Below are 14,417 nucleotides of genomic sequence, written 5' to 3'. Positions count from 1 at the left end.
CAGAGAAGCAGGGCACTTTATAGCATCATATTAAATTTAAAATATACTTTAAGAAAACAAGTTGTATACAACAAAAATTCATAGGTTCACATACAATCTGCTTTTCTGTTCTTTGTATATAGAAATGTTGATGTTCGTTAATGCTTGTCAAGGTCAAAGTAAGAAGAAAATTTTAAAGAACTTTAACAATATACAACATCACTTTCTATCTCACAAACTAATAGCTCTTTCCAGCGTGGAACAACATGAAACCAAATCTGGGGGGTTATTTCAATAAATCCCTATAAGAAGCCCAAAGATTTAATGAGTGATATTATATGAGTTCCATGACCAGTAAAATGTAAATGAAAGAATCTTCAGAATTCAAAAGAATGAATATATATTATTGTTGTTTAGTATTTCAGTTGTATCTGACTCTTCATAACTCCATCTGGGGTTTTCTTGGCAAAGATAATGGAGTGGTTTGCCATTTTACAGATGAAGAAACTAATGCAAAGAGGGCTAAGTGACTTACCTAGGATCACACAGCTAGTAAGTTGAGTAAGGCTGGATTTGAACTCAGGAAGATGAGTCCTTTCTGACTCCAGGCTTGACACTCTATCCACTGTGCCATCTAGCTACCCCCAAAGTATATTATGCAACAATTAGACAGCATTTGAGATGTCTTTCTAAGAGATCTATAAGCCCCCAAAAGTTCTCACCTCACAAAATCAAAGAATCAAACAATCAAATTTATTCAGTGTCTACTATGTAGTAGACATAGAACAGCAGCCTCATGAAATGAACAAGGTCCGCTGAGGGCAGGGTATACAAAAATTAAAATATTCCCTGCCTTCAAGGAGCTTATATCCCAATGGAGGAGAAGCAGATATGTAAATACAGTATAATATGGGGGGGCAGAACTAGAAAACGGGGGTTCACAAAAGGCCTGATAAAAGTTCAGATCAACCTGAAAAACAGCACAGATAGAGGAAAACAAGTGATACGTGTGAGAAATAGAAAGAAGACAAGTTTGGTTGGACCTTAAAGTAGGCAAAGGTGAATTTATGAGTATTAGAAAGGTTGGAGCCAAATTGTGAAATTGTGAAAAGATTTAAGTATCAGAGATAGAAGTCTATTTGACTGTGAAGGTAACAGGGAGCCCCTGAACTTTACTTAACAGGGGAGTGGTATGGTCAAACCTATGGTTTATGAACATTACTTTTGACAACTGTGTGGAAAATGGATTGGAGGTGGGAGAGACTGGAATTGAGAAGAGCAATTAGGAAGCTACTGCCATTCTTCTTTGAGAAAGCAAGTCAGAGGGATTGTTTTGCTACCAACTTGGATATATAAGTTAAAGAGTGGGGGGGCGGAGCCAAGATGGCGGCTGGTAAGCACGGACTAGAGTGAGCTCCGTACCCGAGTCCCTCCAAAAACCTATAAAAAATGGCTCTGAACCAATTCTAGAATGGCAGAACCCACAGAACAGCAGAGGGAAGCAGGGCTCCAGCCCAGGACAGCCTGAATGGTCTCTGGGTGAGGTCTATTCCACACGGAGCTGGGAGCTGGGAGCTGGGAACGGAGTGGAGCAGAGCCCAGCCTGAGCAGCGTGAACCATCCAGAACAGAAGCTGGGCGGAGGGGGCCCTAGCGCCCTGAATATGTGAGCTGCGGCAGTTACCAGACCCCTCGACCCACAAACACCAAAGACTGCGGAGAAGGTCAGTGGGAAAAGCTGCGGGAGTGGAAGGAGTTCGCGGTTAGGCTTCCAGCCCCGGGGGCAGCGGAGGTGGGGCAGCTACAGCTGTTGTTACTTCCGGCTCCAGGCCCACCTGGTGGGAGGAATTAAGTGGCAGATCAGAGCAGGAGTGCAACAGCCTGCTGAAGATCTAAGCCCAGTCTGGACTGGGGGTCCTTGGGGAAGGAGGAGTGTGGCTCTGACAGAGCTGGCACCTCCCCCCCAAACATAGAACATAGAACTCGTTAGTCTACAAGCAGTCATACCCCACTGAAAAACTCAAAGGTCAAGTTAGTTGGTTGGGAATATGGCCAGGCAGCGAAAACGTGCCCAGATTCAGTCTCAGACTTTGGATTCTTTCTTTGGTGACAAAGAAGACCAAAACATACAGCCTAAAGAAGACAACAAAGTCATAGAGCCTACAACAAAAGCCTCCAAGAAAAACATGAACTGGCCCCAGGCCATAGAAGAACTCAAAAATGATTTGGAAAAGCAAATTAGAGAAGTAGAGGAAAAATTGGGAAGAGAAATGAGAAGGATGCGAGAAAACCATGAAAAACAAGTCAATGACTTGCTAAAGGAGACCCATAAAAATACTGAAAAATACACTGAAGAAAACAACACCTTAAAAAACAGACTAACTCAAATGGCAAAAGAGCTCCAAAAAGCCAATGAGGAGAAGAATGCCTTGAAAGGCAGAATTACCCAAATGGAAAAGGAGATCCAAAAGACCACTGAAGAAAATACTACTTTAAAAATTAGACTGGAGCAAGTGGAAGCTAGTGACTTTATGAGAAATCAGGATATTATAAAACAGAATCAAAGGAATGAAAAAATGGAAGACAATGTGAAATATCTCCTTGGAAAAACCACTGACCTGGAAAATAGATCCAGGAGAGATAATTTAAAAATTATTGGACTACCTGAAAGCCATGATCAAAAAAAGAGCCTAGATACCATCTTTCAAGAAATTATCAAGGAGAACTGCCCTGATATTCTAGAGCCACAGGGCAAAATAGAAATTGAAAGAATCCATCGATCGCCTCCTCAAATAGATCCCAAAAAGAAATCTCCTAGGAATATTGTCGCCAAATTCCAGAGCTCCCAGATCAAGGAGAAAATACTGCAAGCAGCCAGAAAGAAACAATTTGAGTATTGTGGAAACCCAATCAGAATAACCCAAGATCTGGCAGCTTCTACATTAAGAGATCGAAGGGCTTGGAATGCGATATTCCGGAGGTCAATGGAGCTAGGATTAAAACCTAGAATCACCTACCCAGCAAAACTGAGTATCATGTTCCAAGGCAAAATATGGATTTTCAATAAAATAGAGGACTTTCAAGCTTTCTCAGTGAAAAGACCAGAACTGAATAGAAAATTTGACTTTCAAACACAAGAATCAAGAGAAGCATGAAAAGGTAATCAAGAAACGGAAATTGCAAGGGACTTACTAAAGTTGAACTGTTTTGTTTACATTCCTACATGGAAAGATGATGTGTTTGATTCATGAGACCTCAGTATTAGGGTAGTTGAAGGGAATATGCATATATATATATATATATATATATATATATATATATATATATATATGTTTATGTATATATATAAGTGAATGTGTATGTATGTATATATCTATGTGTATACGTATGTATGTGTATGTATGTGTGTATATATATATGTGTTTATATATATACATATATGTAAAAGAGAGAGAGCAGATACAGGGTGAGTTGAAGATGAAGGGAAGATATCTAAAAAAAAATAAAATGAAATTAAGGGATGAGAGAGCAACATACTGAGAGAGGGAGATAGGGAGAGATAGAATGGGGTGGATTATCTCACATAAAGCTGGCAAGAAGAAGCAGTTCTATGGGAGGAGGGGAGAGGGCAGGTGAGGGGGGAATGAGTGAACCTTGCTCTCATCAGATTTGGCTGAGGGGGAATACCATACATACTCAGTTGGGTATCTTACCCCACAGGAAAGAAGAGGGAGGAAGATAAATAAAAAAAATAAAAGGTGGGGGGATGATGGAGGGGAGGGCAGATGGGGGTGGAGGTAATCAAAACAAACACTTTGGAAAGGGGACAGGGTCAAGGGAGAAAATTCAATAAAGCAGGATGGGTTGGGAAGGAGCAAAATGTAGTTAGCCTTTCACAACATGAGTATTGTGGAAGTGTTATACATAATAATACATGCGTGGCCTAGGTTGAATTGCTCGGCTTCTTAGGGAGGGTGGGTGGGAAGGGAAGAGGGGAGAGAATTTGGAACTCAAAGTTTTAAAATCAGATGTTCAAAAACAAAAAAACTTTTTGTATGCAACTAAAAATTAAGATACACAGGCAATGGGGCGTAGAAATTTATCTTGCCCTACAAGAAAGGAAGGGAAAAGGGGATGAGACGGGAGTGGGGTGATAGAGGGGAGGGCTGACTGGGGAACAGGGCAACCAGAATATAAGCCATCTTGGAGTCGGGGGGAGGGTAGAAATGGGGAGAAAATTTGTAATTCAAACTGTTGTGAAAATCAATGCTGAAAACCAAATATGTTAAATAAATAAATTAAAAAAAAATAAGTTAAAGAGTGTGTGTGTGTGTGTGTGTGTGTGTGTGTGTGTGTGAGAAAGAGAGAGAGACAGACAGACAGACAGACAGACAGACATGGGTATAAGTTGAAGTGGGTGTGGGTGCGCATGTACGTGCACATGCAAGAAGCAAAAGCAGCTAAATTCTTTCAGTCTACATAGAACTATTAATCAAAATCAGAGAAAAAGGGTATGAGTCTAGGGTTTCATTGGCTAAATTCACTCAGGAACCCAACTCCATTCCACAAATAAATCATTTGGAGGCTTAGTTATCTGAGGAACAGAAATATCGATGTCTCTTCACACTCTGTTCTCAGTCCTTATCCTTCTTAGCTATTATTTGTTGTATATGACATTGTCGAACATCCTGTCCTCTCTTCCTGGATCCTCTTGCCTCTCTGGTTACCTGTCCGTAATAGCCATTTTAGCAACAGCAATAGGCATTAAACAATTATCATATATATTGTGATTATTGCCTTGCTGATACACTGTCTGATGATTCCTTTACCGTCTCCTTTGCTGGCTCATTATGCATGTTGCCTGTCCCCCACACCCAAACTGGGGATGATCGTAAAAGGTTCTGTCCTAGTACATTTTCTCTTTGCTCTCTATACCCCCATACCCCTCATCAGTATCCATGGGTTGAACCAGCATCACTACACAGATGACTCATAGATCTATACATTCATTCAATAAACATTTATTATGTGTCTACTAAGTACCAGATATTGTGCTAAGCAGTGGCAAAAGAAAAAGAGGCAGAAGACAGTCCCTGCCTTCAAGGACCTTACAATCTAACAGGGGAGACAATATGTAAACAAATCTATATAAATAAGTTAAATCCAGCATAACTAAGAAATCATTAAGAGAGGAAAAGCATTGGAATTAAGAGATTAGGTAAGACTTCCTGTAGGAGGAGGGATTTTAGATAGGATTTGAAGGAAACTAGGGAGTCAGTAATTGAAGTGAAGGAGAGAGGGCATTCCAGGCATGGGCACATACAGAGAAAATGCCTGGAGCCATGGATGGAGTATCTTATTTGTGAATAGCCAAAAGGTCAGTGTCACTGGATCAAATAGTATATGTTAGGGGAAAAGGTGTAAGAAGACTGGAAAAGTAGAAGGGGGCTAGGTTATAAAGGACTTTGAATGCCAGAGTATTTTGTATTTGCTCCTGGAAGTCATAGGGAGCCACTGGAGTTTATTCAATACAAGGGTGACATGATCTGACTGCACATTAGTGACTAAAGAATGGACTGGACTGGGGAGAGACTTGAGGCAGGTAGAAGCACCAGCAGCTATTGCAGTAATCAAGGTGTGGAGTGATGATAGCCTGCCCTAGAGTGGTGGCAATGTCAGATGAGAGAAGGGGGTGTACTTGAGAGATGTGGCAAAGGTGAAATCAATAGACCTTGGCAACAACTTGGATATGGGGGAATAAGGGTTGAAAGATAGTGAGGAATCCATGATGACTTGTGAGCCCAAAGGACTAGGAAAAAGGTATTGCCTTCTACACTAACAAGGAAGAAAAATTGGGAGCAGGACAGGTAGATTTGAGAATCATCATGATACAGATAGCAATTAAATCCATGGTAGCTGATGAGATTACCAAATGAAGTGGTATAGAGAGAAAAGAGAAGAGGGCCCAGGACAGAACCCTGTGGGACATCTACAACGGCTAGGGGGCATGATTTGGATGAAGATCCAGCAAAGGAGACTGAGGAGTGGCCATATAGGTAGGAGAGCCAGGAGAGAGTAGTGTCCTGAAAACCTAAACAGAAGAGAGCATCAAGAAGACCAATAGCATCAAAGGCTACAGAGAAGTTGAAGAGAATGAGGATTGAGAAAAGAGCGCTGAATTTGACAATTAATAGATCACTGGTATATTTAGAGAGAGCAGTCTAAATGGAATGATAAAGAATGAGAAGAGAGAAAGTGGAAGCACCTTTTGTAGGTGAGCCTTTCAAGGAGGTTAGCCACAAAGGGCAAAAAAGATATAGGACAATAGTTATCAGGGGTGGAAAGATCAAGTGAGGATTTTTTTCAGGGTGGGATAGACATGAGTATGTTTGTAAGCAGTAGGAAAGGAGCCAGACGACAGGGAGAGATTGAAAATAAGTGATGGAGGAGGGACAGTCTATTAGGAGATAGGAGGAAAGGAATCATTTGAGCTGGTAGAGGGATTAGTCTTGGGAGTAAAGCCGGCTCATCTTGTGACACAAGGGTGAAGAAGGAGAAAATGACAGAAGGCAATTGAGTGATATGAGAGGAGAAAGAGGGGAGGAGAGGGAATTCACTGAGAATGGCTTTAATTTTTTCTGTGAAACATAAGGAAAGGTTCTCTACTGAGAGGGTAGCAGGGAGAGGAGCCATAGGAGTTTGTGGAGGGATGGAATGGTTTGGAAGAGTAACTGTGGAGACTGAGATAGTGAGTTGATAAGGAAGGTATAGTAGGATTGTCTAACAGCAATGAGGTCCCAGTTGAGGTTATGTAACAAATTTGTAGGGGACTCCAGTCAGAATGGTTGTATGATTTTCTCCACTTTCATTCAACAGCACATGTGCAAAGGCAACAAATGGTGAGAGGGATCTAAGGCTGAGGTGTAAATGGTGATATGATAAGGAAACTAGGAATTCAAGAGTAGAAGACAGTATAGAATTGAATTGGTTTGCCAAAGAGTCAAGGTGGGGAAAAGAGGAAATCATGTCTAGTGTAGGGGAGAAAGTCCAGGAGAGAAATGAAGGGTGGTCAAGGGATTGGAAATCATGATAAGGATGAAGAGCAGGGTTATGTAAGGGAAAGCAGAGGGAGAGGAGAAAAGCAATAGATTATGGGCAGAAAATGAGATTACAGATTTCTTGAACATGAAGATGGTATATATGTGGGTGATGGCAAGATCAGGGGTATGACCATCTTTGCATGTGGCTGAAAGGGTGGGGTGGAGTAGCTGTTCATGAGAGGTGAGGAAGCTGAGGGACTGAATGGGTAGGGTATTTGAAGGAGAATCAATATGCATGTAGAAGTCCCCTAGTATGAGGTCAGGAGTTGAGAAGGGGAGAAAAATTATAAGCCAGGTATACAACTCATTAAGGAAAGAAGGTGAGTGACCTGAGGGTCTGCAAACAACCACTACCAGGATTTTGACTGAGTGGCAGATTGAATAGTATGTACCACAAAGGAAGAGAATTGGGTGAAAGAGGAAAGGAGAGAACTTAGAAGTAGAAATGGAGTCCAATTCTCCCACCTCCACCAGGGAGCCAAGGAGAATGAGTGAAGGTGCAGCCAGTACTGGAAAGGGTGGACAGGAAGGCTATGTCACCAGAGAAAAGCCAAGTTTCAGTAACAGCTGGTAGATAGAAGAAATTGGCAAAGAATAGATTTAAGATGAAGGCAAGTTTGTTGCCTGTGGAACAAGCATTCCAGAAGGTACAATGGAAGTTCTGGGAGGAGTTATGGTGAATTCTGGGGGTGGGAGGGTTCAGAGGGATGGTAACCACTATTTGCCCCAATTCTCTCTATTGTAAAACAGAGATCATAGTAATTATTACCAGAGTAGTTGTGAGGATCAAACGTTACATCTGTAAAGCATTTAGCATAGTTCTGGGCACATAGCAGGCATTTGCCTTTCTTCCCATACTCTGTGATTCAACCAACATGACTTTTTTCTCTGTTCCTCATATACGGCACTTCATCTCCTGCCTCCATGCCTTTGCATGGGCTGTCTCCCATGCTGCTATCCCTGAACGCACTCACCTCTGCCTCATAAAATCTTTCTCATTCTTTAAGACACATAGCTCAAGCACTATCTTCTATGTGAAGCCTTTCCCAACCCCACCCAACTACTAGTGCCCTCCTTCCCAAATTACCTTTTAATTTCTTTCTAATTGCAATTGCATTTGTCCTCTTCATATTTATTCTGTATATACTTATATATGTTTGTTATCTTCCTTGATATCCTCCTTGCAAATAGATTGTTTCACTGTATTTGTATTTCCATCAATCAGCACAGTGCCTGTTACACAGTAGGTATTTTAATAAATGCTTATTCACTGAGTACTACCCAAAACCTCACCTTAGCATCTTTAGCAACATCACGTATTGCTCAACCTTTTCCAAGAGAAGATAAAATTTTTGACTGAGTTAGGCATGGAAAGCACACAGTCAAATGTACCCCTGCATGTTGTATGGGGAGGCAGCACAGCACAGTGGCAAGAAGGCAGGGCTGGCACTCAAAGGATCCACATTCCAGTCTTCAATCTGTCATGATCTTGTTGTATAACCCTTAGGCAATTTGTTTAACCATTACCATGCATAAGTCTTCTCATCTGTAAAACCAATGGACTCTAAATTATTTCTGAGGATCCATCTAAGTCCATCCTTTAACAACTGATCCTGAAAAATTATGCCTCCTTTCAAGCATGGTTTGGGGCTGTTTCTTAGACCTTTCAGCATAGAAGCAGACCATCCATCCTATCTAAGGGTCCAAAGGCAAACTGCCTATCATGCTGCCCATATTTCCCTGACAGACTTAACATATTGTCTTGCAACTGGACTCCAATGACTCTGCAGGAGACAGCTCTGCCTCACTTAGATCTAATTCACTCAGAAGTGAAGATGTCACCCTCTGGATGTAATTAGTTCTCTTCAAGAACAAAGAACCAATGAACAGCAACAACAATTTTCCTGGTTCTTCCTTCCCTTTTCCCATTATATAATGCTTCAGAAACCCTGTGTTCAGCACTACCATTGCTATAATAGAGACTAATTTATGTCACTTCTAGGTTGAGTTCCTGTGAATCGCTTCCCAATGTAGTTGCTTACTGCTCCATCTAATTTTCAAGAATTTTAAAATTAGTTAACAAGAAAAAATTTCAATTGCCTTCAGTCAGTCAATGAGCATTTATCAAGTGTCTACTACATGCTAGGCATTGTGCTAAGCTCTGGGGGTACAAAGAAAAGCAAAAATATGGTCTACATACCCTCAAAGATCTTACATTCTAATGGGGAAGACAAGATGAAAACAACTATGTGCATACAAGGTAGTCAATGGGAAGTAAAGTCAGAAGGAAGGCATTAGCAACAGGGGAAACTAGGAAAGACCTCTCATAGGGAGTGGGATTTGGGCTGAAACTTGCAAGAAGTAATGGAATCCAAAGGACAGAGGCAAGGAGGAGAGCATTCAATGCAAGCGAAGTAGAGGAGGGGCCTTGGCTATACTTTTTGAAGATCACTTGGGCAGCTGAACAGAAAACAGACTGAAGTGAGGAGAGACTTAAGGCAAGGAGATAAGCCAGGCAATTCTATAGCAATAGTCATGAGGTGTGAATGGCCTGCACCACTGCTATACCTGCACTGGCAGAAAGAAGGGGACATACACAAGAGATATTCAGAAAGGATAACAAATAAATTGGCCTATTAAATATACATTTTTCATCATAAATTCCAAAGAAGGATATTAGGTATAATTTTGTTAACAAAAATCACAACTGAGGACATTTTTTTATATCTAAACTAATTTTCAAAAAAGCACAGAATGTGCTCCTTTAACCTGAAAAAATATTTTTTCAGCCTACTAGCACATAGCAAAACATAGCAAATAAAAATGCTAATTGCAAGTCCACCGTCATACTACACATTTAAGTGAATATGATACCATTATAGATACAGTTCAAGGAAATCAATATGTTCTTAATAGTTTTCAAATTTTGATATAAAACATGAATGCACACAATCTGATTGAATGAACCTGTGAAAACAAAGTGCAATAGGTCATGACTTGTAATCCCTGCTCCCTAGGAAGCTGAGGCTTGTGGCCTGCTTGAGCTCAGGAGGGAATTCTGGGCTGCAGCAGACTAACATGATATCTGCTGTGGTATCTGCAGTAAGTCTGGCACCAACACAGTGAGCCCCCAGAAACAAGGGGACAAAAGTATGACTAAGGAGAGACAAAGCAGCTATGGTCAAAGTTTCTGTGCCAGTCAGTAGTGAGATCAGGCCTAGGATTGGCCACTGTATTTCAGCCTAGGCAAGAATAGGGACCCATTCTCAAAAATACACACATGCATACAAAACACATAAATATAAACACAAATAAACACATATAAAGTATTATGAACAATTAATGCCATTAGAGAGACAGGATGGTTGAGAGTCAGCCAAGGAGTCAGGAAGACTTGGGCTCAAGGCCTGCCTCTGACAGCTTAGCTACGGGATCCTAGGCAAATCACCCTCTCTCAGGGTCCCAGACATTTCTCTAAAACTATAAATTAAAGATGAGATACTGAACTGCATCACAGGAAGGAGCTTCTAATCATGAGTTCCATATCCTTATAAAATCACAAGTCTGTACCATATAACAAATATAAAAACAATATTATCAAATAATTATTTGACAGTTGTTCCGGCAAGTTAGAGTCAAGCCCTGCCCTCCTCGGACCTCCACACCCAGGGGCCTGCTGAGATAAACTCAGGGCTCTGAGATATGGGTGGAGCCAGGAGGAGGGATCTCACCTTTGTTGCCTCCCTAGCAATTCCAGGTCTTTGCCCGGACCTGCTTGAGTACATGGAACTTCTGGCTCTCTGTCTGGGCTTGCCAGAGGACCTGGAACTTCTGGTTCTTTGCCTGGACTGCCTGACCGCAGGGAGCTGCAGGGAGCTTCAGGTTAGCGCAGGAAGAGAAGGGGAGGAGAGTAGGCGGAGTCGGGGTGGTCCTAGTACCCAGGTGTCTTGATTTTACCTGTTCTTTCACACACGTAACCAAAGAATGTACCTACGTCACTAAAGATATAAAAATGCTGCTTGCTGAAATAATAAACGGAGTCATTCACCACCTTTCGGCTCCTGCCCCATACATTGTCCGCGAGATCAGGCCCTTTGCTAGGCAAAGGCCTGGGTCTTGGGGGGATCCCCGAGTTGGTTGCGAGGCCGGGGACTCGCAACAGACAATGATGATGATGGTGATGAACACACAGGTCAAATTTTCAAAGTCAACCATTTGTAGCTGAATTACATAGAATCACAAATAATGAAATTAATTGCATTTACTACCAAATCAAAGGCAAATTCTAATATTCTTAGTTGACAATCTTTCTGGAGAGTAAGAGTGCCAATATATTGGGGGGAGGTGAGAAGAAAAAAGACCCAATTAATCCAAGATTAAACACTCCTTAGTGATGTTATCATCACTATGAGCATTCATGTGAACTAAGACCTATTATTAATGATAACCAACACTCGAAAGTGAACCAAGACTAAAAGTTGATCTTCATGTGTCCTGGGGAGAGAGAAACTGAACTGAAAAGTTTTGAGAAAATCTTTTTTGAAGGGTCACGTTGGGATCTTAAGATAAAGAGTGAGTACTAAACAGCATAATATATTTCAGGAATCTTACAATAAGACCTTAAAACGTAGAGCTAGTGTGTTCTATGTGGACATTGAAGATCTAATCAGGCAAGTTTAATGAGAGTAGTTACTCCCAGGAAGATTAAGCTCCCTCATCTTCTAATTTTATATAATGGTCACATTTTATCTGCAAACTTCTATCTACAATATTAAAAGCTCTACAATAGGGTCTGCCAACCAGTGAATTGGGATAAATTAGTATGCTGCTAATATTTCATAAGTATGTGAGAGAAAGTTGGGTTTTCCTCTATACAATTAATCAAGAGGCACCTATTCAACACTTACAATGTACCAAGCATTTTGCGTAGGATAAAAAGAAATAAGTGAACAGTGCCTGTCCGCAAGAAACTTACATTTTAGCACCAGAGACAACATGAATAAACAAATAATATTCCAGGTTGTTTGGGGACAGAGTATACTAGTAGCTAGGGTTATCAGGAAAAGCTTCACATAAAGAGTGGTGCTGGAGTTGATTCTTGAAGGAAACCAGGGATTTTAAGAGGCAGAAGTGAAGAGTGGCCTAGGGGAGTAAAAGGACTCTCTCTCCAAGAGACTGGAGTAAAGGAGATGATGGGGAATATATTTATCAATCAGTTTATTAAGCATCTACATGTGCGAGGGACCGTGCTAAGTGCTGAGCTGTCAGGTGAGGAGGAGGGGAAAAGAGGGAGCTCTTGATTTTTTTTTCAGTACAGTATCAAGCAAGAAGCAGCTAGAAAGCACAGTGACATCCTGACCCTAGAGTCAGGAAGCCCTGACATCAAACCTAGCTTCAGACACTTACTAGCACCTTACTAGCTGTGTGACCTTGAGCAAGATACTTAACCTCTGTCTGAGTCAGGTTCCTTAACTATACAATGAGGATAACAGTACCTACACTTTGCAGACTTGTTGGGAGGATCGAATGAGATACTTACGAAGCACAGAGCACAATGCCTACCACATAGTAAACACTATTATTATTATTGGTGGTGGTGGTAGAGGGTGCTATTGGAGGCATAAAGATTCTGGCAAAGGTAACACTTGTTTTACGTTGGCTGGCGTAGTTTCCCTTTAAGGAATTAAGGATGCCATCCTGTGAATTTAATTGACCAAAAGGGCTAAATCTATAAATACAAAGTCATGTACTTAGGTAGCATTACTTCAGAAAAAAACCTAAGGGTTTTAGTGGACTGAAATAGGAGTCAGTATTGTACCATGGTAGTCAAAAAAGCTAATACAATCTTGTACTACATTAAGAAGGGAATACGGGTCTGGGTAAGTTCTGCCTTGCTCTGACCACATATGGAGTATTGTGTTCAGTGTAAGAGCCACATTTTAATAACTGTATTAATAAGTTAAAGAGTGTATAGAGGAAGGCGATCAAGATGGTGAAGTGCCCTGAATCTATGATTTAGGGAGATGAGTTGAAGGAACCGGACATGCTGGCTTAGAAAACAGAAGACTTGAGGGAATTGGGAACAGGAAGCAGGGCATGATAGTTATCTTCAAGAATCTGAAGGGTGGTCATGTGGAATAGGGCCACACTTGTTCTATTTGGTCCCAGTGGAGTCGCAAATAGGCAAATTTAGGCTTTAAAAAAATTCTTAACAATTAGAGTTGTCAAAAAGTAGGATGGGCTACTTTGAGAAATGGTGAGTTCCCCTTTCTTGGAGCTGTTCTAAGAGAAACTAGATGATCACTTACTTGTAAGTTATGTTATAGTGGGTATTTATTTCCTATATAGATTGGCCTAGATGACAACCAAGGTCCCTCCTAACTCAAATTTTGTGGTTTTGTGAGCCCATGCCCTGGAGGTTTGATTTCTGTATTAGCAAAATTTCTATTACCCTGAAAGGATGTTTTTCTGATCAAATATTGTCAATTGAGGTCATGAATATAGAGTGGAGGAGGAAGGTAGCATTTTATTTGAATTTATTTAAGAACTATACTCTTTAATCTAATCACAAGTAAAGTTGTTTTTTATTGCATTTTATAGTCCATGAGAGCCTCATTGTAATCTAGTCAAGAAGCAGCTAGGTGACACAGTGGCTAGAGTGTTAGACCTGGAGTTTGGACTAGCCTCTGTGGGTTGTGAGATTCAATTAGGGGGAGGGGGGATGAAAGGACTGTCTTGTTGCCAGGAGAACCCACTTGACATTAGACAGCAAAAGCTTGTGGTGTATTTAGTTAGAAAAACTGCAAAACTTTCTTTAGCAATTTTCAGCAACAGATAAGTGGAGGAGGATGGGAAGACTTGGAACTTGGCAAGGCATGAGCACTGATAGGACAGGGCAGGAAGGAATTTGAGAATAAAGAATAGTGGTGAGTTGAACTGATTCACAAAGGGTTCAAGAATGGAAAGGAAGTAGTCAGAGCAGAGGTGATAGCCTGGCAAAACACTGAGAAGCAGATATTATAGGTTTTCATAAGGACAAAGAATAGGTCTGGGAGGAGTAAAGCATAGGGAGAGATGGAATAATAGACTATGGTTTGATAAAGAAATTTGAGAATTTTTAATTATGGAAGTGGAGCACTTATTGGTGAGGGCAAGATCAAAGCTATGAGGCTGATGTAGAGGAATGAATCATGGGAATTAGATTGAGGAGTTGGGAAGTTAAGACTATTTGAAGGAATATCACTATGTCAAAATCAATATCTAGATATAGATATCAATGTAGATATAGATATTGAAGTCCTCTAGCATGAGGGAAGGAGTTTGGGTGGAGACAGGCACT

The 14,417-nt window shown here is 40.9% G+C and overlaps 1 protein-coding gene across 3 annotated transcripts in view; it reads right to left on the bottom strand.

Annotated features, from left to right (window-relative positions):
• Window positions 1-14,417, bottom strand: part of TTLL5 (tubulin tyrosine ligase like 5) — a 400,968-nt gene that overhangs the window by 296,858 nt on the left and 89,693 nt on the right. The window lies entirely within an intron of this gene.

The sequence above is a fragment of the Trichosurus vulpecula genome, chromosome 8, assembly GCF_011100635.1.
Source record: "Trichosurus vulpecula isolate mTriVul1 chromosome 8, mTriVul1.pri, whole genome shotgun sequence".
Classification (NCBI taxonomy): Eukaryota; Metazoa; Chordata; class Mammalia; order Diprotodontia; family Phalangeridae; genus Trichosurus; species Trichosurus vulpecula.
This window is presented reverse-complemented; position numbering and strand designations above follow the sequence as displayed.